At 40.9% G+C, this 23,396-nt stretch overlaps 1 pseudogene; it reads left to right on the forward strand.

The window, feature by feature from the left end:
* Positions 1-22,376, forward strand: part of LOC118757857 (protein phosphatase inhibitor 2-like) — an 87,135-nt pseudogene extending 64,759 nt beyond the window's left edge.
* The last annotated feature ends 1,020 nt before the right edge of the window (positions 22,377-23,396 follow it).

A 23,396-nucleotide genomic window follows, 5' to 3' on the forward strand; every position in this document is an offset into this window, starting at 1 on the left:
TTTCATCTCTTAGTGCCCACATGCCTCCCCCACACCTGTGGGATGAGGGAGGCTCACCCATGCTCCCCTGCACTGCCCAGTCAAAGGCATGGAGGATACAGAGGTCAGACCCTGAAGAGATTGAAGTCAGTGAATGCTATATGTAATATCACACTTTTTCTACACGTTTTTATCTGGGGATCACCAACTAATTCAGAAGTGGCTGATGATGCTGGTTTGTTTCGATCCATACTTGATGTTGGACTCAAATTCCATGTCATATTAAAATAGAAAGCATTTTAGCTCGATTCAATATTACTAAAATTTCCACAGTTATAACTAACTTGTAAATTGAGAGCCAGCTTTGCCTCTTCTGTTAAGGATGTTGCCAAGAATGGTTCACTCTATTGGAAAAGCATGCCATGAGTAGCAATGCTGTGGTATTTGAATTGAGAATAAAATACATCTGTTCCAGCAGATTTCATGGTTGTGTCTTTATCAAAATCTATGTAAAGGTGCATGACCTGCTACTATAGGCCTTTACATAGTGAAAAGCATACTGTTTTATTACATGTGACTTTCCTTTTTGTTTCTCCCTTTTATTATCCTTCAAAAAATATGTCTGGAAAATCATAGAATTATTAGATTATCTGTATATTCTGATTCCAGGCATTCATGAAAAGTTGGTCAGGAAATAGAAGATCAGGTCATTATTGGGTTGTTAGAGACCAGGCTAAACTCTCATGGCATGTATGAGTTCTCTAATCTTTGTTTTCGTTAGTATCCAAAATGTGTGCTGAAAGATTCCATGCCAACTAAGCTATTCCTCTAGATTTGGGTACTTCTTGTATGATTTGTTTAAAAGGAAAATTATAGGCTTGTATTTCCCATAAAACTATAATCCACATAACTGTGACTAGAGGTGTCATGATTAATGCAATACTGACTCAACCTATATATCTATCTCTATCTCTATCGCTATCTCTATCTCTATCTCTATATGTATACTTATACCTATATCTATATCTATAAATTTAAAGCCAGTTTTAGACAGGCCGATTATTAGAAATAGCAAGCTGGACAAAATCACTTCTGAGCATTTTGGCTAAGATCAAGTGTAGAAAGCTGGGGGAAAAAAAGCTTAGAATAACAGAGTATATAGAAACCTCCCCTTGAGTACATTAAACACCGATCACATTAAACACAGATGTATGCTTTAATTTTGCAATTCTTTTTATTTTAGTGAGTGTCTCAATATTATCCTTTATAAATACATTTTTAAAGGTTTGTGTGTGTGTGTGTGTGTGTGTGTGTGTGTGTAAAGGCAGATCTACAGATAGAAGGAAATATGGAAAGAAAGATATTCTATTCACTGGTCCACTCTCCAAGTGGCCAAAATAGTTGTAGCTGAGCTGATCCAAAGCCAGGTGACAAGATCTTCTTCCAGTTTTCCAACATGAGTACAGGGTCCCAACGCTTTGGGCTGTCCTCTACTGTTTCCCCAGGCCACCAGCAGGGAACCGGATGGGAAGTTGAGCTGGAGCACAAAACAGTGCCCGTATATAATCTCAGTGCCTAAAAGGTGAAGATTCAGCCACTGAGGCACTGCACCATGCCCTATAAATATTTTAAACAAATGTTTACATAAATGCAAAAAGGAATATGTACACCAATATTCTTTTTGAAATGAAAAAAAAATCCCCTGTACTTTTTTTTTTTTTTTTTTTTTTGGTTTTGATTTTTCCCCACAGAATGTTTACTTTGGGAGGCTTTTTGAATATCTATTGGGTGGACAGATTTTGAAATTGCTTTCACTGGTATAAATTTCTCTTTGAATTTTCATATTCTGCAAACTTTGTAAAGTATCCCCATGCTCACAATATCCTTTGAAGATAATAAGGATTGAACAGATTGAACATGTGAATGTAATAAAACACTTCACATATTGCCTCTCACATTTTTTAAAAGCTGTACATTGTTGAATGGGGACATTGGTGTTTGATGTGTCCGAGTTGAGTTAAAATGGGCAAGATATTGCAAGCTTGGAGAACACAAGGTCTGATCAAAGCTTCACTCATCATTCTCATTGCTTCATGCCTTAAGGTTTGACATGGAGAGTTCTCCAGTTGAATCTGAGCCAATGTACGTCATTCATTTGAACGAGATGAGTAAACGACATTGATAGCTGCTCTGTGTCAACAAATGTGCGCTCGTATTCACATGTGCCTCCTGAAAGCAAAATGAGTGTGCTGTGACAGGCTGATATTTTGTGACAGAGTTGGGCATCCCAGCCTGGATAGTACTGAGAATGTCAGCCCAATAAACCACAAGCAAATGTTCTACCTAAGAAACAGCTGCATGTGCCCCAAACAGCACAGCTGCTAGTGCCATGAGGATGATAATAAAACTCATTAGTATATGAGAGGATTATTGAAATGTCGAAAGATACATGCCCAAAGAGGCAATGGTTTCCAGATTTTTAAATTTCCTTTTGCAGTTTATTGCAGCAGCATCTGCTATTTGCAAGCATTTAGCCTATCTCAAACTCTGCACCTGCAGTCAGTTAACAAGCCTTCACTTGCGATTGCTGTTATCTTCATATTGATGCCCAGGTCATCCTCTGCTGCATTTCCCGGAGCACTAGCAGGGAGCTGGAGTGAAAGAGCTGGGATCAAAGTGGTTCCCACATGGGGCTGCCAGGGCATCAAGGGTGACTTTAACTGCTATACCACATAATCGCTACCCTCCCCGCATGACTATGTTTTAAATATTTATTTATTAAAAGCCAAAGGGTGAGAAAGAATCTTTCTTGCACTGATTAATTTCCCAACTGGCTGCAACTGCAAGGGCAAGGCAGAGCCAGAAGTCTGGGATTCCAGATGGTCATCTTATTTGGAAGAAAAGGGCCCCCGGCACTCTGAGTATTCATCTGCTGCTGTCTCACCTGCATGAGCAGGGAGCTTGATCAGAAGTGGAACAGTGACTTGATCTCCTCCTCTCGAACAGGATGCTAGTGTCACGAGTAGCGGCTTAACCTACTGTACTGCATTGCCCTCCCCAATCACAAAGTGGTGAAATTGCTGTTTGTATCCAGCTCAGCTTGACCTTTTTTGTGTTGTTTATTTTCTTCTCTGAAAGTCCATGCTTTCTCCACAACATGCACTTTCTGTTACCATTCTGTGTAAAAAAAAAAAGCACTAAATATCATATGAATATGAAATAATAAAGCACGACAAGCAAGGCCCAGCACGGTGGCCTAGAGGCTAAGGTCCTCGCCTTGAATGCACTGGGATCCCATATGGGCACCGGTTCTAATCCTGGCAGCTCCACTTCCCATCCAGCTCCCTGCTGTGGCCAGGGAAAGCAGTCAAGGATGGCTCAATACTTTGGGACGCTGCACCCGCGTGGGAGACCTGGAGAAAGCTCTTGACTCCTGGCTTCAGATCGGCACAGCACCGGTCGTTGCGGCTCACTTGGAGAGTGAATCATCGGATGGAAGACCTTCCTCTCTCTCTCCTCCTCTATGTATATCTGACTTTGTAATAAAAATGAATAAATCCTTTTTTTTTTAAAAAAAGCATGATGAGCAAATACATTGAATCAGTTTTTTCTAATTATTTAAGTATATTAAATAGTTATTTTCTTACTATACTGTCTTTAACTGCACCATCTGAAAATGTGTTGCCTTATCAATCCTGTGATTTGATTTGCAAGTAAATTTGAACTGAATTCAATACCCAAGGTACCTGGAATTCCCACATAGGTGATGATGAATGTAGTTAAATGTAGTCATGCCTTTGTCACCCCAGAGATCTGCAGCTTCAAAGAAACATCACGAGGCTGGTGTTGTGACACGGTGAGTTTGTCTTTCACTTTCTTCTTTTTTTAAGTATGTACCTCTTTATTTATGTTGAAAGGCAGATATTACTGAGAGAAAAGGAGAAAAAGAGGCTTCCATACACTGGCTGACTCTGCAAATGGCTATAGCAGCTGGAGCTGAGTTGATTCAAAGCCAGGAGCTTCATACCAGGTTCTCTTACATGGGTGCAGCAGCTTTAGGATTCACGCCCCTCTGTGCTGTTTTCACAGGTCATAAACATGGAGATGGATCAGAGCAGCCAGGATCCAAAATGAAATCCATATGGAATGCTAGTGTTGCAGGAAGAAGTTCAGCTTACTGTGTCACTGCTCCGCCCCCTTCACCCTTACTTTGAACACCAGCACTCCATTTCAAAGCGTTGTTTTGAATCTCAGCTGCTGCATTTCCTGTCCAGCTCCTTCTACCGCATCTTGGAAGCAGCAAATAGAGGCCCCGGTACTTGTGCACTTACCACTCACATGGAAGAATCAGACAGAGATCAAGATACTTGCTTGGTCTGGGACCTGTCCCAACCATTGTGGCCATCTGGAGGAGTGAACCAAAGCATAGAAAATGCTGATGGGGTGTGTCTGCCATTCTGCCTTTCAAATAAATTAATTGATACCTAGTAAAGGTAAAACATGACAGCTGTTATAGGAAAATCACCTAAGGACAGCCTGATAATGAAAACTTGAGTAGAGGTGTGATTGTGGTCCACTCCCTTTTGCCATTCATTTTTAAGTGATAATTATGGACACATATTTTACATTCTCTGAAAGACAGAAAATTGTGATCTTGATCAGATAATTTCTAAAATAAACACAGTTCAGAAAATTTGTGGAAAATGGTATCAAAAAAGGTGATTTTGATGGAACAACTTTTGAAACCCATATATAGTGTTTCCATAACCATCATTTTTAATGAAAATTTTTTTAAAAAAAGTGTAGTGATCCCTTTAATGTAAAAAGAGAAGCTGCTAAGTAAGAAAATCATAATATTCTGTGATGTTGGCTCTACCGTTGGCTTTCAGAGAGTCCCATGACCAACTTCATACCTGCGTACAGTCCCTGTGGAAGCTCTCTACTCTCAGGGAAGGAATCTCAAGCACTAGTCAGGAGCACTGACTCCAACCTGCATTTCTGTTGACACAGCTCCATCCTTCTCAACCATCACCTCATATCATTGGATCAGACCTCCTCTTCATCCTTCTTTCTCTTCTGCCAATGTTAACTTATCTTCTGAAAAACTGACTTAAACCAGAAGCATCCCTATTCAGTGTTAAATAAGTCAGTCCCAGAGAGTATGCATGGTCCCTTTGATTGGATAATCACCAGCTCAGTGCAGATGGACACCCTGCAGTGAGTGGTAGTGGTGGGTCTGACTCCTGTGCTTCTGACGCGAGACACTGCCTTGGCTCCACACGGAGGATGCAGGAGGGAAACTGGGGCTTTGCTGAGAAAATGAGTCAGGTGTCAAGCAGAACGGACACCAAAGAAGCTTGTTCTTTGTCTTTACAATGTATTTTACAATAAACATTATTTTAATGAAAGTTAATAGACAGCAAACACTCATTTTTCATTTTAAAAACTCAACAGTATTGAAACATTCAAGAGGGAGGAAAACGTTTCTTTATCCAAAACATCACTGTATTCTAATGTTTTAATGGTCGTGTATTGAAAAATTATTAAACTATTCAGAAATAGCTTAATGAGTATTTCAAAAAGTATTAACAAAAATATATTTTATTAAATAAATGCCACTTACTATAAATCATTAAATTTGACTTGAATAGGAGGGGAGAAAAAGATGGCCGACTGCAGAGAGCTGGTGTAGGGTGGAGTAGGGAAGGAGGGGAGCCGATCCAGCAGAGAAACAGGCCAGGAGGTGCGAAACTGTAGGGAGAAGAACGAGAAGGTCACTGGAGTTCACTAAAGCAAGAAGATCTACACAGCGTGAAGGAACAGCCGCAAAAAGTAGGAAAGAAAATACAGCACGCCGCGAGAAACCTGGTGAGTCACGATCCCAGGCAGGGGGAAGGCGGCGGAGGCTCAACCGCCCCAGGGAAAACAGAGGCGGCTGGAAGGATAGGCGCCCACACCGACAGGGGCACCAGTCCCCTGGAAGGCAGGAGCCCCCAGAGGAGGCTACTGGACTGATCATTGGGTGCATCATCCCTGCAGAAGTGGAGGAAAAGCAGGGGAGATTTCCCAGAGGCTTGCCTACCCGCTGCTCAGTGGCTGAGGGAGAGTGCAGAGGGAACAGGAGCGGCGCTGTGGGACTGGGGCTCAGAGATCCCCGTATCAGCTCCGAGCTGTGGACTGGCTGTGGGAGAGTCAGTGGATCCTGTTGCTGGACTAGCCCTGAGCCCCAGAGGCTGGGCAACGCTCGACAGGGCCTCACGTCCTGGGCAGAGGAGCAGACTAGTGGGGGCACATCTCACCTCAAGGGCTCTGTGCCTCTCAGAGATCCGCTTCTACCCTTGAGAGAGTGCAGCTGAGGAAGTGGCTTCTTCAGGGCAGAGTCCCCAGCTGGGCTCAGCTAGAGAGGCCAGACCAGAGCGGGCTCAGCTGAACTGGCCGGACAGGTTTTCCCAGCAGGAGCCCACTCGGAAAGACCTGCCTGTGGTGTTGCAGCCCTCAGTGGAGCAGCGCTTCCGAGTTTGGCACTGGGGCCCGGAGATTTCCAGCCCAGCACAGGCCGGGGTTGGGGATTTTAGACTCCGAGCAGCAGGAGCCCCTGCTGTGCTAACCTCAAGCCCTGAAGGAGAGTCTCGGCTCAGCACTGAGGCGGAGACCCCCGCTGTATTAGCCTTGTGACCCAAAGCCCAGGCGCGGCTCAGCAGAGTGAATCTGTAGGGCACTGCCTTTGAGAGGGAGCCACAGGGGAAGAGGCCTGGCACTAGGGCTGGCCCACAAAGCCTCCTGACCCAGCTCAGGGCTGTGATCTACAGACCCTGAAAGCAGCTGGTGACTCAGGCAGTAAGCCCTGCTGGGCTCAGCCGGAGACCCCAAACCAGAGCCGGCTCAGCTGAATCACCGCTAAAATCTCAAAACAACAAGAAGCAAAAACACAATGAGGAGAAGTATCAGAAAAAGCAATGACCCAGAGGAAAGATCAAGCACTCCCTCCCAATACAACCAAAAACTAATCTCAATATCTGAGATGCAAGATGAAGACATAGAGGAACTATCAGATAAGGACTTTAAGAAGCTAATGATGAAATTCGTCAGAGAGAGTGAAAAGCGCTGGGAAGAGTCTAAGGCATTCGAAAACCATATCACTGCAGAAATAAATCAAATCAAAAAGGGAATCCTCGATATAGAGCACAAAATTGAAAGCCTAACCAACAGAATGAACACAGCAGAGGACAGAATATCAGAATTGGAAGACAATCAGAATGAAAGGCAGCAGCTCATCAAACAGTTGGAGACAAATCTAGAGAAAGCCAATAGGTCCATACAGGAAATGAAAGACAACCTCAAAAAATCAAATATTAGAATAATAGGCCTTCCCGAAGGAGTGGAAAAGGAGACAGGCTTGCAACGGGTGCTCAATGAGATAATACAGGAGAACTTCCAGAATATTGGAAATATAAATCCAGCACAAATCCAGGAAGGGCAAAGAACCCCCAGGAGATACGACCCAAACAAATCGTCTCCCAGACATGTGGTCCTCAAGCTACCTTCAAGTGAATACAAGGAAACCATTCTAAGACAAGTAAGAAAAAAGGATAAGATTACTTTCAGGGGAAGGGAAATCAGGATCACAGCCGACCTATCAGAAGAAACGCTCCAAGCAAGGAGAGAATGGGGTAAAACCTATCAAATCCTGAAACAAAACAACTGCCAACCAAGAATAATGTACCCAGCAAAGCTCTCATTTATATTTGAGAATGAAATCAAATACTTCAACAGTAAAGAGAAACTCGAAGAATACATCAACACGAAACCAGCTCTGGAAAATCTCCTCAGGAAGGTGCTAAACCCAGAAAGAAAAAATACAAACCAAAATCAAAGATGGCAAATGGGAAGACCTCCCCACTAAAATCCATACAAGAAAAGTCAACCAATCAAGAACTCTAATAGTCGCAAATACACACTTGCATACTTACACTCATGGCAGCCCAAAACCAATTCCTTTCAATATTATCTCTAAACACAAATGGCTTAAACTCACCAATCAAAAGGCATAGATTAACGGAATGGATCATCAAACAGCACCCAACTATATGTTGTCTACAAGAGACACATCTAACCAGAAAATCCTGTAAGAAATTTAAAGTGAAAGGATGGAAAAAGACATTTCATGCCAATGGACGAGAAAAAAAGGCTGGCGTAGCTGTTCTAATCTCAGATGACCTACACTTCAAGCTGACAGACATCAAAAAGGACAGAGAAGGACATTATATATTGGTGAAGGGACTGATCCATCAAGAAGTAATTACAATCGTGAACATATATGCACCTAATTCCAATGCGCCTAGCTTCGTGAAGCAACTACTTACAGACTTAAGGGGAGACATAGATACACACACAATAATAGTGGGTGATCTTAACACCCCACTAACAACTATAGACAGATCAACAAAACAAAAACTCAACAAAGAAACAACAGAGCTCGTACAAACATTAGAACAACTAGACTTGGTAGACATTTATAGAATTTTTTATCCTAAGACCACAGATTATACATTTTTTTCAGCAGTGCATGGCACCTTCTTCAGGATCGACCACATGATAGGACACAAAGCAAATCTAAATAACTTCAAAAAGATAGGAATCATACCATGTACCCTCTCAGACCACCACGGAATGAAACTGGAAATCAGCAATTCAAAATGTCACAGGAAATATAGAAACTCTTGGAGGCTGAACAATATGCTATTAAATGAACAATGGGTCAGGGAAGAAATTAAAGATGAGATCAAAAAATTTATGGAAACCAATGAAAACTCTGACACAACATTCCAAAACTTGTGGGACACTGCCAAAGCAGTGCTACGGGGTAAACTCATCGCAATTGGAGCTCATGTCAAGGCCCAAGAGAGTCGCCAAATACAGGAACTAACCACACACCTCCAGGAATTGGAAAAGCAGCAGCAGATGAGCCCAACACAACACAGGAAACAAGAAATCATCAAAACAAGGGAGGAAATCAACCAGATAGAAATAAAAAAAAAATACACAAAATCAACGAATCAAAAAGCTGGTTTTTTGAAAAGATAAACAAAATAAACACCCCGCTGGCCCGTCTGACAAAGAAAAAACAAGAGAAAGCAAGAATTAACAGCATCAAAGATGAAAAAGGCAACATAACAACAGACATTACAACCATTAAGAACATAATCAGAAATTACTACAAAGCACTGTACTCCAACAAATCAGAAGACCACCAAGAAATGGAAAAGTTCTTAGACTCACACAACCTGCCAAAACTTAGCCCAGAGGCAACAATCAACCTGAACAAACCCATAACTGAAGCAGAGATTGAATCAGTGATTAAAGACCTCCCAACAAAGAAAAGCCCAGGCCCAGACGGCTTCACTACAGAATTCTACAAAACATTCCGAACAGAACTAACTCCAATCCTCTACAAACTCTTCAAAACAATAGAAAAGGAAGCAACCCTTCCAAACTCATTCTATGAAGCCAACATTACCTTAATCCCAAAACCGGGCAGTGATCCTACAGAGAAAGAAAACTACAGACCTATCTCTTTGATGAACATTGATGCTAAGATTCTCAACAAAATCCTAGCCAATAGAATTCAAAAACACATCAGACAGATCATTCATCCAGATCAAGTAGGATTCATCCCTGGAATGCAGGGATGGTTCAACATTCGCAAATCCATAAATGTGATACACCACATCCAAAAACTGAAAAACAAGAATCACATGATAGTATCAATAGATGCAGAAAAAGCTTTCGACAAAATTCAGCACAACTTCCTGCTAAAGACCCTAACCAAGGTAGGCATAGATGGAAAAATCCACAACATAATCAAAGCAATATATGAAAAACCCAATGCCAGCATCATACTGAATGGAGAAAAACTGGAACCCTTCCCACTGAGATCTGGAACAAGACAGGGATGTCCGCTTTCCCCGCTGCTATTCAACATAGTTCTAGAGGTACTCGCTGAGGCCATAAGACAAGAAAAAGAAATCAAAGGAATCCAAATGGGAAATGAAGAAGTCAAGCTTTCACTATATGCAGATGACATGATTCTTTATATGGAAGAGCCAAAAGGCTCAACACAGAGACTACTAGAACTTATACGAGAGTTCGGTAGAGTGGCAGGGTACAAAATTAATGAACAAAAATCAACAGACATAGTGTATGCTAACAGCCCCAAGTTGGAAAAAGATCTAACCAGCAAGATACCATTCAAAGTAACAAAGGAAAGCATGAAGTATCTGGGAATTAACCTAACCAAAAATGTAGGAGACCTATTCGAGGAAAACTACAAACTACTTAAAAAAGAAATTGAACAAGATCTAGAAAGATGGAGTAACATCCCATGCTCCTGGATAGGTAAAATCAATATCATTAAAATGTCTATACTGCCAAAAACAATATATACATTCAACGCAATCCCAATCAAATTGCCCAAAACATTCTTCACAGACCTGGAAACAATGATTCAAAGGTTCATCTGGAAACACAAAAAACCACGAATAGCTAGAACCATTCTCAAGAACAGGAAGTTAGCAGGGGAATCACAGTTCCGGACCTCTGGACATACTATAGGGCAGTGGTTATCAAAACAGCCTGGTACTGGCACAAAAATAGAGAAGAAGATCGATGGAGCAGAATAGAAACACCAGATGGGAACCCACAGAAATACAGCCAAATAATCTTTGACAAAAAGACAAACGACAACCCAGGCAAATGGGAAGGTCTGTTCAATAAATGCTGTTGGGACAACTGGTTGATAGCCTGCAGAAACAAAAAGATAGACCCACATCTCTCACCATATACTAAGATCAAATCCAAATGGATAAAAGATTTAAACCTACATCCAGAAACCTTCAAACTTTTGGAAGAAAATGTTGGAAACACACTGGAACACTTAGGGGTAGGCCCTCACTTCCTAAAAAAGACTCCAAATGCAGTAGAAATCAAGACCAAAATAAACAAGTGGGACCTCATCAAACTAAGAAGCTTCTGTACAGCTAGAGAAACAATCAACAAAGTAAAAAGGCAACCCACAGAATGGGAGAAGATCTTTGCACACAACTTAGGTGATAGAGGGCTGATCTCCAGAATATACAAAGAGCTACAAAACAACCAAAATGTCAAAACAAACAAGCCACTCAAGAAATGGGCACGGGAAATGGGCAAACACTTCACAAAGGAACAAACCCAAATGGCAAATAAACATATGAAAAAATGCTCAAGTTCCCTGGCAATAAGGGAAATCCAAATTAAAACATCAATGAGGTACCACCTAACGCCAGTAAGACTGGCCCACATGAATAAAAGCACCAACAACACTTGTTGGCGAGGTTGCGGGGAAAAGGGAACCCTACTCCACTGCTGGTGGGGCTGCAGGCTGGCACAGCCTCTATGGAAATCAGTATGGAGAACATTCAAACAACTCAAATACAACATACCGTATGACCCGGCAATAGCACTCCTAGGAATATATCCAGAACACTTGTTTTATGAGAAACCAACATGCACTCCTATGCTCATAGCAGCACAATCAGTAATTGCAAAGACATGGAAGCAACCAAAATGCCCATCAACAGAGGATTGGATAAGAAAGCTATGGTTCATCTACTCCATGGAATACTACTCAGCTATTAAACAAAACAAAATGCAGTTCTTTGTGGCCAAATGGGCCAAACTGGAAACCATAATGCTAAGGGAAATGAGCCAATCCCAAAAGGTTAAATACCACATGTTTGCCTTAATTTAAGATGACACGATGTTATGTATAACAAGTTATGTTATGAATGTTATACGTTGTGTATAAACCTAAATTGAAATGTGAATGAGGTGGTCACAGAAGGTGGATAAGAAATCGCATTTACTTTTACCATATTGGTTACTCGTTACTATGTCAATTAATTCCATGGTGATGTAGATTTTTGCTGATGGTATGTTGGAGCTTTTAATTGATCGGGATGATAGTCTGCTGGCTCTGTCTTCAGACCAGAGAGTGTATACCTAAGAAGCCGTTGAACTTATCTGGACAATAAGATGCTGGACTCTGTTTGGTATATGCTTGCAATGGGGGAATCTCAACTGAACTTGAACTGTGGTTATGCAACAAGGTGGAGGAATCCACCATGGTGGGAGGGTTAGGGGAGGGGTGGGGAGAATCCCAGTACCTATGAAACTGTGTCACATAATACAATGTAATTAATGAATTTAAAATAAAATTTAAAAAAAAAAATTTGACTTGAATAAAAGTAGGAAATACAGATGAAATTCATGAAATTGCTAAATGTCAGAAAAGAGTAAATATTGATTTTTAAAATATGTCATTGATTAGAAAAAAATTATATAAAACATGAATGGCTTACGACCATAATCATTTCAAATTCTACTTTCTCCATATTGCCCTTTTACATCTAAAAAATATCTCTCCTTCAAAATTGAATAGGTCAATATACGCTTTCTGATTTCTAAGTTATGGATTTCTAAGTTATGACTGTCTTTATTTTTTAGTTAATTTAATAATTTAAGCTCCTCTAGAGTTCATCACATTGTTTTTCCTTTCTGTAATTGTTATCTCCAAATGTTTCTGTCCTTATTTCAGTCTATCAAAAGACTCTATTTCTGCCACTTGTTTAATTTGTTTGCCACTATTTTTCATTACTCATTTACTTTGCTTTATTTGCTTCAACACATTGCACATGTATATGTCAGCCATATTTGAAGTGCCCTTAATTCTAGTCATATTGAATTGTGTATTTTATGTTCAAACGGAAGCATGGTGAATGTAAATTTTATGTAGCATTTGAAATTGTGTCAACACTTGGAAGCATGGCTTCTATAGTTAAGAGAATAATTTTCCTCCATCATCTAGTTTGGTCTACTTCTTCCCTTCTTCCCTCCCTCTCTCCTTCCATCTGTTTCTTCCTTCCTCCCTTCCTCCTTTCCTTCCTTCCTTCCTTCCTTCCTTCCTTCCTTCCTTCCTTCCCTCCTTCCCTCCTTCCTTCCTTCCCTCCTTCCCTCCTTCCTTCCTTCCCTCCTTCCTTCCTTCCTTCCTTCCTTCCTTCCTTCCTTCCTTCCTTCCCTCCTTCCTTCCTTCCTTCCTTCCCTCCTTCCTTCCCTTCCTCCTTCCTTCCTTCCTTCCTTCCCTCCTTCCTTCCTTCCCTCCTTCCTTCCTTCCTTCCTTCCCTCCTTCCTTCCCTTCCTCCTTCCTTCCTTCCTTCCTTCCCTCCTTCCTTCCCTTCCTCCTTCCTTCCTTCCTTCCTTCCCTCCTTCCTTCCTTCCCTCCTTCCTTCCTTCCTTCCTTCCCTCCTTCCTTCCCTTCCTCCTTCCTTCCTTGCTTCCTTCCCTCCTTCCTTCCTTCCCTCCTTCCTTCCCTTCCTCCTTCCTTCCTTCCTTCCTTCCCTCCTTCCTTCCCTTCCTCCTTCCTTCCTTCCTTCCTTCCCTCCTTCTTTCCTTCCCTCCTTCCTTCCTTCCTTCCTTCCCTCCTTCCTTCCCTTCCTCCTTCCTTCCTTCCTTCCTTCCCTCCTTCCTTCCTTCCCTCCTTCCTTCCTTCCTTCCCTCCTTCCTTCCTTCCTTCCTTCCTTCCCTCCCTCCTTCCTTCCTTCCTTCCTTCCCTCCTTCCTTCCTTCCTTCCTTCCCTCCTTCCTTCCTTCCTTCCCTCCCTCCTTCCTTCCTTCCCTCCTTCCTTCCCTCCTTCCTTCCTTCCTTCCTTCCTTCCTTCCTTCCTTCCTTCCTTCCTCCCTCCCTCCCTTCCTTCCTTCCTTCCTTCCTTCCTTCCTTCCTTCCTTCCTTCCTTCCTTCCTTCTTCTTGCCTTAATTCCTGTATCTACAATTTTGCCTTCCTTTCTTTCTTCCTTTTTCCTTCATTCCTATTACAAACAGAGACCCATACACACAGCCTACACCTCAAGGTTACATATTTGATGTCATTTGGTTGGATAAATATGTTTTGAAGTTCCATGCAAGATGCACTGGAAGTGTAATTTGCTGACAATTATTTTTCCTTCCCAGCTCTACCGTTTCTGCAGATAGAAACGTGCAGTTTCTCCTACAAGGGACATGACTATGACTGAGTCATTTAAATATCCTTTCATCATTTTGGAAGTTCAATCAATCATCAAGGTTTTCTGTGCTTCCTCTGCACCTTGGACCAACCTCTCTGACAGCACTCAGTCTGGCAGCCTTCTTGTCCACTCCAAGGGAGCAGCTCTGACACCAGGGCCTCTTCGCATTCATCCACAGCTCTCTCTCAGTGCCTATGGGATCTGGCACGCTGGAGGCAAAGCATAACCTCCATCATTAGCTCTGTCTTGTCTTTCATATCTATCATAGTCTATTTCTGTTAATATTTCAATATTTTTCACTCCACTTACCATATAACAAGCCTCATCTAATTCAACATTTTAACTTTTAGCACATCAGTTGTTTGCAATCACAGTTTTTTACTTATATTTTTCTCAGAAAAATAATGTTTTACATTTTACCTCCACTAAAGGAAAACTTGACATTTTTTAGCTTAAATGCTATTTGTTTTGTCAGCCATTTTATTGAATTTATGTTATCAATTTCTTCCCCAAAACACACAAATACATAGAAGGTAAAGAAGAAGATACACAGGAAAATAATAATCAAGATAATATTTATAAGACTATATTAATAATATAGCAAAAGCATATTTACAGATAAAGGAATGAATGATAAAATCAAAGTACAACACGTGAGTAAAGTATGGAAATTTCTTTTTTTTTTTTAAAGATTTATTCATTTTATTACAGCCAGATATACAGAGAGGAGGAGAGACAGAGAGGAAGATCTTCCCTCCGATGTTTCACTCCCCAAGTGAGCCACAACAGGCCGATGCGCGCCGATCCGAAGCCAGGAACCTGGAACCTCTTCCAGGTCTCCCACGCGGGTGCAGGGTCCCAATGCATTGGGCCGTCCTCAACTGCTTTCCCAGACCACAAGCAGGGAGCTGGATGGGAAGTGGAGCTGCCGGGATTAGAACCGGCGCTCATATGGGATCCTGGGGCTTTCAAGGCGAGGACTTTAGCCGCTAGACCACGCCGCCGGGCCCAAGTATGGAAATTTCAAACTTCATAATCACACGTCTAAATCTGTCCTTTATATATTAATAAAAAAGCTCATAAAACTTCAAATTTAAATTCAGATAACATAACATAAATACTCAGAACTTTGTGAGAGTGTCAGACTAGAAACTAACAAGATCTTCAATGAATAGTTTTTAGTAACAATAGATTCCATATGATGATAACCAAGCAAGGTGATAAAAGATCTGAATAATCTTAACCTCAACTTTTATGTAAAATGAATAGAACTATCACCAACTATCAATTATTATGCATTATTAAGTACTGTATTGATTGTGTACTTGATAACAGTAAAATATCAAAAAAAAAAAAAAGAACAGAACCTACATAATAGATATTCTGTCTCTTATACAATGAAATAAAATCAGGTATCAATATCTCCCTAAGCATTTAGAAGCCACTCTAGCATATATAAAGCAAAGTATAAGACTGTTGTTGTAGTACAAAGAAAAAAGAATGAGAGAGAGAGAGATCTTTAGTTCACTGGTTTACTCCCCATAAAGCCTCAATGGCCAGGGCTGAGCCAGGCCAAAGTCATTAGCCACTCAGAAGATTATTCCGTGTTTTCTGTGTCTGTACAGCCACTTTGACCTTCTTCCTCTGCTCTCCCAGGTGCAGTATTGGGAGCTGGATCAGAAGTGGAACAATTAAGACATCAACTGACACCCTTATGAAATTCTGATGGCTCAGGCTGTGGTTTAACCCTGTGCACTACAACAATGACATGCTGGCCTTACTATATTGTAAAACTTCAGGATTAACATAAGATTAGAGCAGCATCTTATTAAGTTTAGATTACCCATGGACAGAAGTATAAAGGAAAAGCAGACGAAGAAAGAAAAGAAGGAAGGGAAAAAGAAAACGGATAAGGAAAATGATTTAGAGATAGGAAATCTATGCAGCTTGGCTTAAGTCATCTCCAGGAACTGATCCGTAGCTATCTTCTCCAAGGGAGAATGCCTGTTGCTAGCAGGGTGAAGTTGCACTGACAGTGGGTGATAGGTTAGAAAGGCATCCAGGCTCAGAGACCCATCTGTGTTCAGTGCAGCTTTATGCGGCACTAGTTGTGGGTAAAATTGTCAGCATACTGCAGTAGCCTGATTTCTCAGTGAAACAGAAGTAGCCATTTCTTCTTGGCATTTCAAAACAAAATAAAGCACAACAAAAACAAAACAGAGCTTTGCGGTGACACTTGATGATTTTATGTGGTCAGCAAACAGAGTAGAATATTACCCATTAAAGTGTGGTATCAAAAATGGAACAGCCATTTAGTCTGCTGATAGATCTGGTAGTTCCTACAGCATGAAGCCTCTGTGTTTCTTTGATGTTGCTTAGGAACCAGCAGATACTGTGGGAGGGTCTTTGGTGTAGCAGTTAGGGTATCCCTGAGGATAGTCACATCCCAGATTGGAGTGCCTGGTTTCTGATCTTGGTTCCACTCCTAATTCTAACTCTCTACTGATGCACAGCCTAGGAGGCAATAGGTAAGAGCTCAAACACTTGGGTGGGTCACTGCCACCCGGACGGAAGACCTGGATTGAGTTCTGGGTTCCTGATATCAACCTGGTTCTATTTTGAATATAGCCAACAAGTTCCTGTGGAGCAAACCTGCAAAAGGCAGTGAAGCATACGGCATGCTCCTTTATATCTCTACCTCCTGTTCAAATAAAATTGAAATAAATGTGTAGAGAAAATAATTTTAAAAGAAGCAATGGATCTGGCCACTCAAGAACATACCTGGTAATGAAAGCAGATGATAATGAGAAAACTGCCTGGGTTATTTCAGAGCCATCCTCATTCCTGTAACAGAGGCAGATCCTAAAGCTTCCAAATGGACAAGAACAGCTTCTAGGCTGCAGCGCAAATAGTAATGTTAACAGAGCTAAGGTAATAATGCATCTGGTAGGCATAGATGATTTAGAGCAAATAAACGAATGGAGAGCTCAAAAGCAACCTAGTGTCCTAGGCTGCCCAAGAGATGCTGAACATGACATCTGTGAGCATTCACACCAATTAGAGGAGTCCTCTGCATGGCTGCCGTGGTGGCTGGGAGAACAACCATCCTGAAATCTAACAGAGAATTTCACCACCCAAAGAGCACCATGGACAGACTCTTGACCACATCCCAGGGCCAGCCCCTCATTCTCTATCAGCATTGCAGACTCATGAGAAATTCTCGCACTCCCACAAGCTTGTATTACCCAAAACTTCTTTTCCTACTTAGCTATCCACTGCACCTCTTGTGGCTGATTCCAGGTCGCTCAGTGACAGGCTGAACACTTAGACCTGGGATTAACTGTCGTGGTGGGAACCACAATCCTGAATCTGACAGACCCTCCACTCAACATCCAATGCAGAAATTCACATTTGTCATTTATATTAAATACTACATAGTCTTCTTTATTTAACCTGCTGCATTTTCTCCTCCCTCTCCCTCACAGAATCTAAGCAAATGAGAAAAACAAACAAACTTTTATTGCATTCCCCACCCAGCCCCAACTCTCTCTGATGTGTATGACAGCTGAATGGGATGTGGCACAGTCTGGTTCAGTGTGTTGCACATACTGGCAGGCACAGGAACCAGGGCTGGGGGCAGGCTTGATGGGATTATTAGGGGTTATTATTGCAGCTAGGCTGCAGCTCCCACTGGTACGCATGAGGATTCATGTGTGTAATGGGTTGGGTTGGGCTGGGCTCTAGGATTCATTCATTTACATATGAGACAGGGCTGGAAAAACAACTGAACCAGCGATTTGTCTACAGTATGCGTGTGGACAAATGTGGGTGCCAGACTGAGCCAGACCTCGTCCTGTCATGCACACACAAGAGTCCCACGTGGGATCATTTCAGATGTGGTTTCTTAGGTGATCCTCCTAAGTGAACTGATGGACTCAGAACTCCAACTGTGGGGAGAATGGTAGGATCTGTGGACTTACCCTGGTGTGCATGCATCAGAACTGGGCCTCTGCAATGGATAAGGCAGAGCAGTGGACGGCAGGCCCAGTTGTACATGGAGGAAATGGCAGCCAATTTGGGCCTGCAGAGGACATCTAGTACCACAGCAGAGAAAGGTGCGCAGAACAAATGGATCAACTACCTCAGCCAAGTGTTGGCAGCAAGCTTCTGATCTAATTGAGACTGTAAGGAGGACGGACCTTGAAGGAATTCCTTATCCTTGAATCTGCAAAAGTGACAGCATGTCAGAATTACCAAAACCACTTGAACAGACCTCTCAGAACATTGTCCACATCAAGGACCCTGGGAAGACATTGGATGGCGTTGCCCATCCCCAAGTACTGAGGTGGTTGAAAGCTGGGTGCTGCATAGTCTCTTGTCCTCTCGCTTCCCAAAGATATACAAGGAGGAAAAAGAAAACTTGAAAGCAATAGTCTCACCCACTTTCCCCTAATCCTTGACACTTCCCACCCTGATCAACATGTAAACATCACTGAAACAAAAAACAATAATAATAATTTAAATTAAAAACATTTTAAATTCATTGATCTGTCACAACAATATACAATAGAATCAAATGCACAATTACCACGAAAATGAATAGTGAATGAACAAATGAATAAATAAATGTTAATTCATAAATAAATTAAATGGCTCCTATGTTTCAGATACCAACCAGAAAATTTTAAAGTATTTGTTACACTCAGCAAAGTAAAATTTACACATGAAAGTCAGAAATGATAAGAAAGCCTAAAAGCAGTGGCTTGAAAGAAGAGCCCTCTGATTCCGAAGCATTTGTATCCATTGCCAGTACACACATATCAAGGCAAAACCTGTATCTGCTGTTAGGATGACTTAATTTCACTGATGTCAATGGAAGTTCTGTATTGGATGTAAAAATTCAGTGCTAATTAACTGATGCTCACAAGACTGTGCATTTTTAGATATTGCCACACATATTTTACTAACTGGTATTTTTGTTCACTGTGAAGTAAGTCATTTGTGAATCTGTGTCTCCACGTAGCATTAATTTGCAAAGTAAAACTTTAACATCACCGAAAGGTTGTGGTAAAAGCTATTCATCATCGCCTTGCTAGACATCACCATGCTTACATGATGCAGGTCGGTTTGTTAATCTGCATGTACTTAACGTTTCTGGTCCTATATTTTCAATTCCCTTTATGTGATGCCTTGTGAATCATGAGTGCATTAATGTGGCAGGTCTTTTTCACCATGATGTCAAAATTCTAATCAATATCTATTCCTACATGTCACATTCATTCTTGCCAATACTTATTATTCGATTGCTGATCATTTAAAGTTCTTCTTTGTCTCTTCTACCTCCACCCAAGTTTTCTGACACTTGACTAATTCCTTCAAAAATAAAACTATAAATGTTCTCTTGCTGTTTGTTACTTTAACATTTTCTTCGATTGTTAATTGATTCCTCCAAAATTTTGCATTCCACCAATGTAAATTTATTCAGTAACGCCATCGAGTTCCTACTCAGAGTTATAAATATGACAAACTCTCCAGGTTTAAAGTATGTAGTTGTGCCACCAACATTGTGGCATACTGGATACAACTGCTATCTGTAACACCGATGCCCCACATTGGCTCCAGTTCAACTCCCAACTTTCCATTTCAAATCTAATTCCTTAACAATGTGCCTTTAACGTAGAGGAAGATAGTCCATACTCTTGAGGCCTGCCATTCATGTGGGAGACCTGGAAGTAAACCCTGGCTCCTGGCATCACGTTAGCCCTGCCCTGGATATTGTAGCTATATGGAGAAGTAAACAGCAAAGAGAAGATATTTTTTCTCTCTGCCTCATTTTCACTTCATATGCTTCTCTCTGTAACTCTGTGTTTCAAGGATATACCTTTCCAAAAAATGAATGTACTTTTTGGAAGTTGAGTATTTTTATTTGATTAATGTATACAATCTTGCGTATATTGCTGTTCAACCATGCTTTTCACTTAGAGGAGCTTTAAGCCTGTGGTAATAATGTAATTTAAAAATGTTACCTCAAAAAATTGAAAATGGTAATACTAAACCTTTACGCCAAACAAGTATCACTCCCAAATAAGTCAAATACATTTAAATAGATTTTTAAAACATTTTCCGTATTCTTAATTTAACTACAGTATGCTTACAGAGTCTAGCTACATCAATGCCAATCTATTTAAATATCATATTCTTTTATATTTTGATTTAATTCATGGTCATTTTCATAAATAACACAAACATAAAATAAATTCATATTATGTATTGCCTAGTAAAAGATTTTTTTGTAAAGATGTATGGGTTCACTTACATAAATCTTGTGAATTTTAGTTTTGGGGTTTTCTAATTATTATCAAACTTTTGGAGTGTTTAATCTATCTCTAATAAAGGTATACATAAATAACCTATTTGTGGTCTTATCAATTTATTCTTTTTACTATTCTTCTTCTTATTATTATTATTCAGTTCCATGGGCTCTGGGAGTTCCCTTTCCCTGTCCTCAAGCCCGCTCTCTCTTAATGATAATCACTGATAAATGAGTGTACTTCTTTTTGCTATGTGGGTTTTTTTTGAACTTTTTTTTAGCATTTTATAATTTATTTTTAAAATTTATCATTTGTTTCAGCATTTCTTGGCTATGAACAACATTCTATATTCCTTTTAAACATTCTATGTTCTTATATTTAGAACATAGCATTAAATATAACGCAATCATCAATTCTTAAAACATCACATAAACCTTGTGCAAAGTGTGATGTGGTACGTGCTACAATTAAACAGTACAGAACAAGGCCAGAGCAAGGAGGCAGATGGCATAACCCAACAGGGGAAGAGTGGGTTAAGAAAAGTGAAGCTGAGCATAAGTTAACTTTATGAAGTCATATGAGTAAGCCCAAGCAGAGCTGAGCAGGGTGGGAGACATGAAGATGCAGCTACTCTTTATCCAAACTTAAGAGATATTAAGTTTCTCAAAGGAGAACAAAAACGGTAAAATTTATAGTAAATAATCAGTGACTATTTCCTGAAAAGCATAGACTTCTGAGGTAATAGAAAATAGTTAAGCAATGATATACACAATTCAAGAAACTTGCCATAACTCACTTGAAGACACAACTAGCAGAGCTAAGACTGTAACGCACAGGCTGTTAGGTGCAATCTGAAGGTGAAAGAGTGGTTTGCTGTAATTTCCTTCTGTTGTGCTGCAGGAAAAACGACAAAGGAACCTCGCAGGACAGAATCGTGTAGTTGCTGCTAAGCTTCCGTCTTTTGTCAAAATTCTTCCTTCTTCAAATTTGAAAAGTAGAGGCAAATGATATTTATTCAGCACCAACTTAAATACTACAGGTTATTTTAAATGTGCTATTACCCAAAGCTATTCAATGTTAGATTGCGTGCATCAGCGACTATTTCACTATTCCTTTTCTTTGGCGGGGGGGGGAGGGACTTACGGTTTTGGAGGTTCACAATTCAGGATCTGGAAGCTTCGCTTAGTTAGGGATCTGGCAGACTGGAAGGTGGCGAGGGACAATCGCACCTAGTGCCCCGCTGGAGGTAGAGAGCAGCTTACAGAGCCAACACTCTGATGAGAACCACCTCACACCTCGCAGTTCACTGATCCCACTTTGGGGCTGTAAGATCCGCCTCTCTAGGCTGGTCAGGGTAAAAAGCCAACCTGAGGCCGGGCATAGGGTCTGGAATGGGGGGTGTTTATGTCGTGACAATGATGCCTGCGACTGTCTCCATGACTCCCAGGGTGCACGGGAGTATCCTCGTGTGAGTGTTAACGAGGAACAGAGTAAGAAATCATGGAAGTGGGATGAAGTGAACGTCCTGGAGACCTGTTCTCCAGCAGAGCGACTACGGTTTAATTAAAACTGATGAACCAAGAATCCCTTGCTATAATGTGGCAGGTGATGCTGATGACAAGGTAAACTACGATGCAGAAACCATGGAAGCCGTAACTCCAGGTACCTTAGCTAAAAAAAATCGGCTCTGAGCCAAGACATCAGATTTGGGAAAAGGAAAGCAGTGGCTAGGAGGGCAGTGACCTCTTCTTTCGTGAAGAACAAGAGAGAAATTGTTTTTTAAAAAATCTCTCTATATATAATTTGAAATGCACATGAAGTTTCACTATGATGAGGGGCTGAATATTAAATGAATAGATAATTTCAAAAGACCTACATGATAAAGAAGATGAAAAAAATATATAAAATGCTAGAGGCTGTAGATGGGGAAAGTATGAATACAAAAGAATCAAATCAAGGATCTACTCCAAGTGACCAACCACAAGAACACTGATAGAGTTCATGAAAGATGTGTTCTCAGCCTGGTAGTTGTTCCTCTACTATGAGCCCTGTCACTCAGATACACTGCTGCTGGTGAGCACCAAAATGCATACCAGGCACTACATGTTGCCAAGAATTAAACTATGGCTTAGAGACTGATCAGGCAGTCAGTGCCTAATTAATACATATATTCTTGCGACTAGCACTTGACCACAACCAAAGTCTAATGTCATCGACCCACGATTGCATTGCTTTTGTGCTTATGTCTATAAGAGGCTGCATAGCTTCTTATAGTTTGGGGAAGGAAAAGGGACTTAATTTATTTTGTCACTCTTGGATATAGTAGTTCTTATAAAATGTTGGTTATTTGTGTGTGTGTGTGTGTGCGTGTATGTGTGTTTAAATCAAAATCCAACTGAAGTAACAAGATAATCAGACTAATAAATATTCAGGATAAAAATAATACTTCAACTCCAGTCCTCATCTTCAATTTTTTGCTTATTTGAAAAAGATTGTAACCGTTAGGTTTTCTAGCTTATGAAATTAAAAATTTCCTTTTTAATAAAAAGACTTATTTATGTTTATTACAAAGTCAGATACAGAGAGAGGAAGAACTTCTGTCTAATGATTCACTCCCCAAATGAGCTCAACACCCAGTTGTTCCCTGATCCGGAGCCAGGAGCCAGGAGTCAGGAGCCAGGAACTTCTTCCAGGTCTCCTACATGGGTGCAGGGCCCCAAGGTTTTGGGCTGTCCTTGACTGCTTTCCCAGGCCACAAGCAGGGAGCTGGACGGGAAGTGCAGTTGCCGGGATTAGAACCGGTGGCCATATGGGATCCTGGAGCATTCAAGGCGAGGACTTTAACCACTAGACCACCTCACCTGGGAAATTAAAAAATTTAATTAAGACTGTAGCTCCAAGGAAAGGACTAAAGTTTTTCTCATCAAAAGTAACTATTTTTTTTTTCACAAAAATACATCAACATAAATGTATAGAAACAGCTGTTGTCACTGGGAGCTTTGGTGTATGGTTT

Source organism: Ochotona princeps, chromosome Y (genome assembly GCF_030435755.1).
Source record: "Ochotona princeps isolate mOchPri1 chromosome Y, mOchPri1.hap1, whole genome shotgun sequence".
Taxonomy (NCBI): domain Eukaryota; kingdom Metazoa; phylum Chordata; class Mammalia; order Lagomorpha; family Ochotonidae; genus Ochotona; species Ochotona princeps.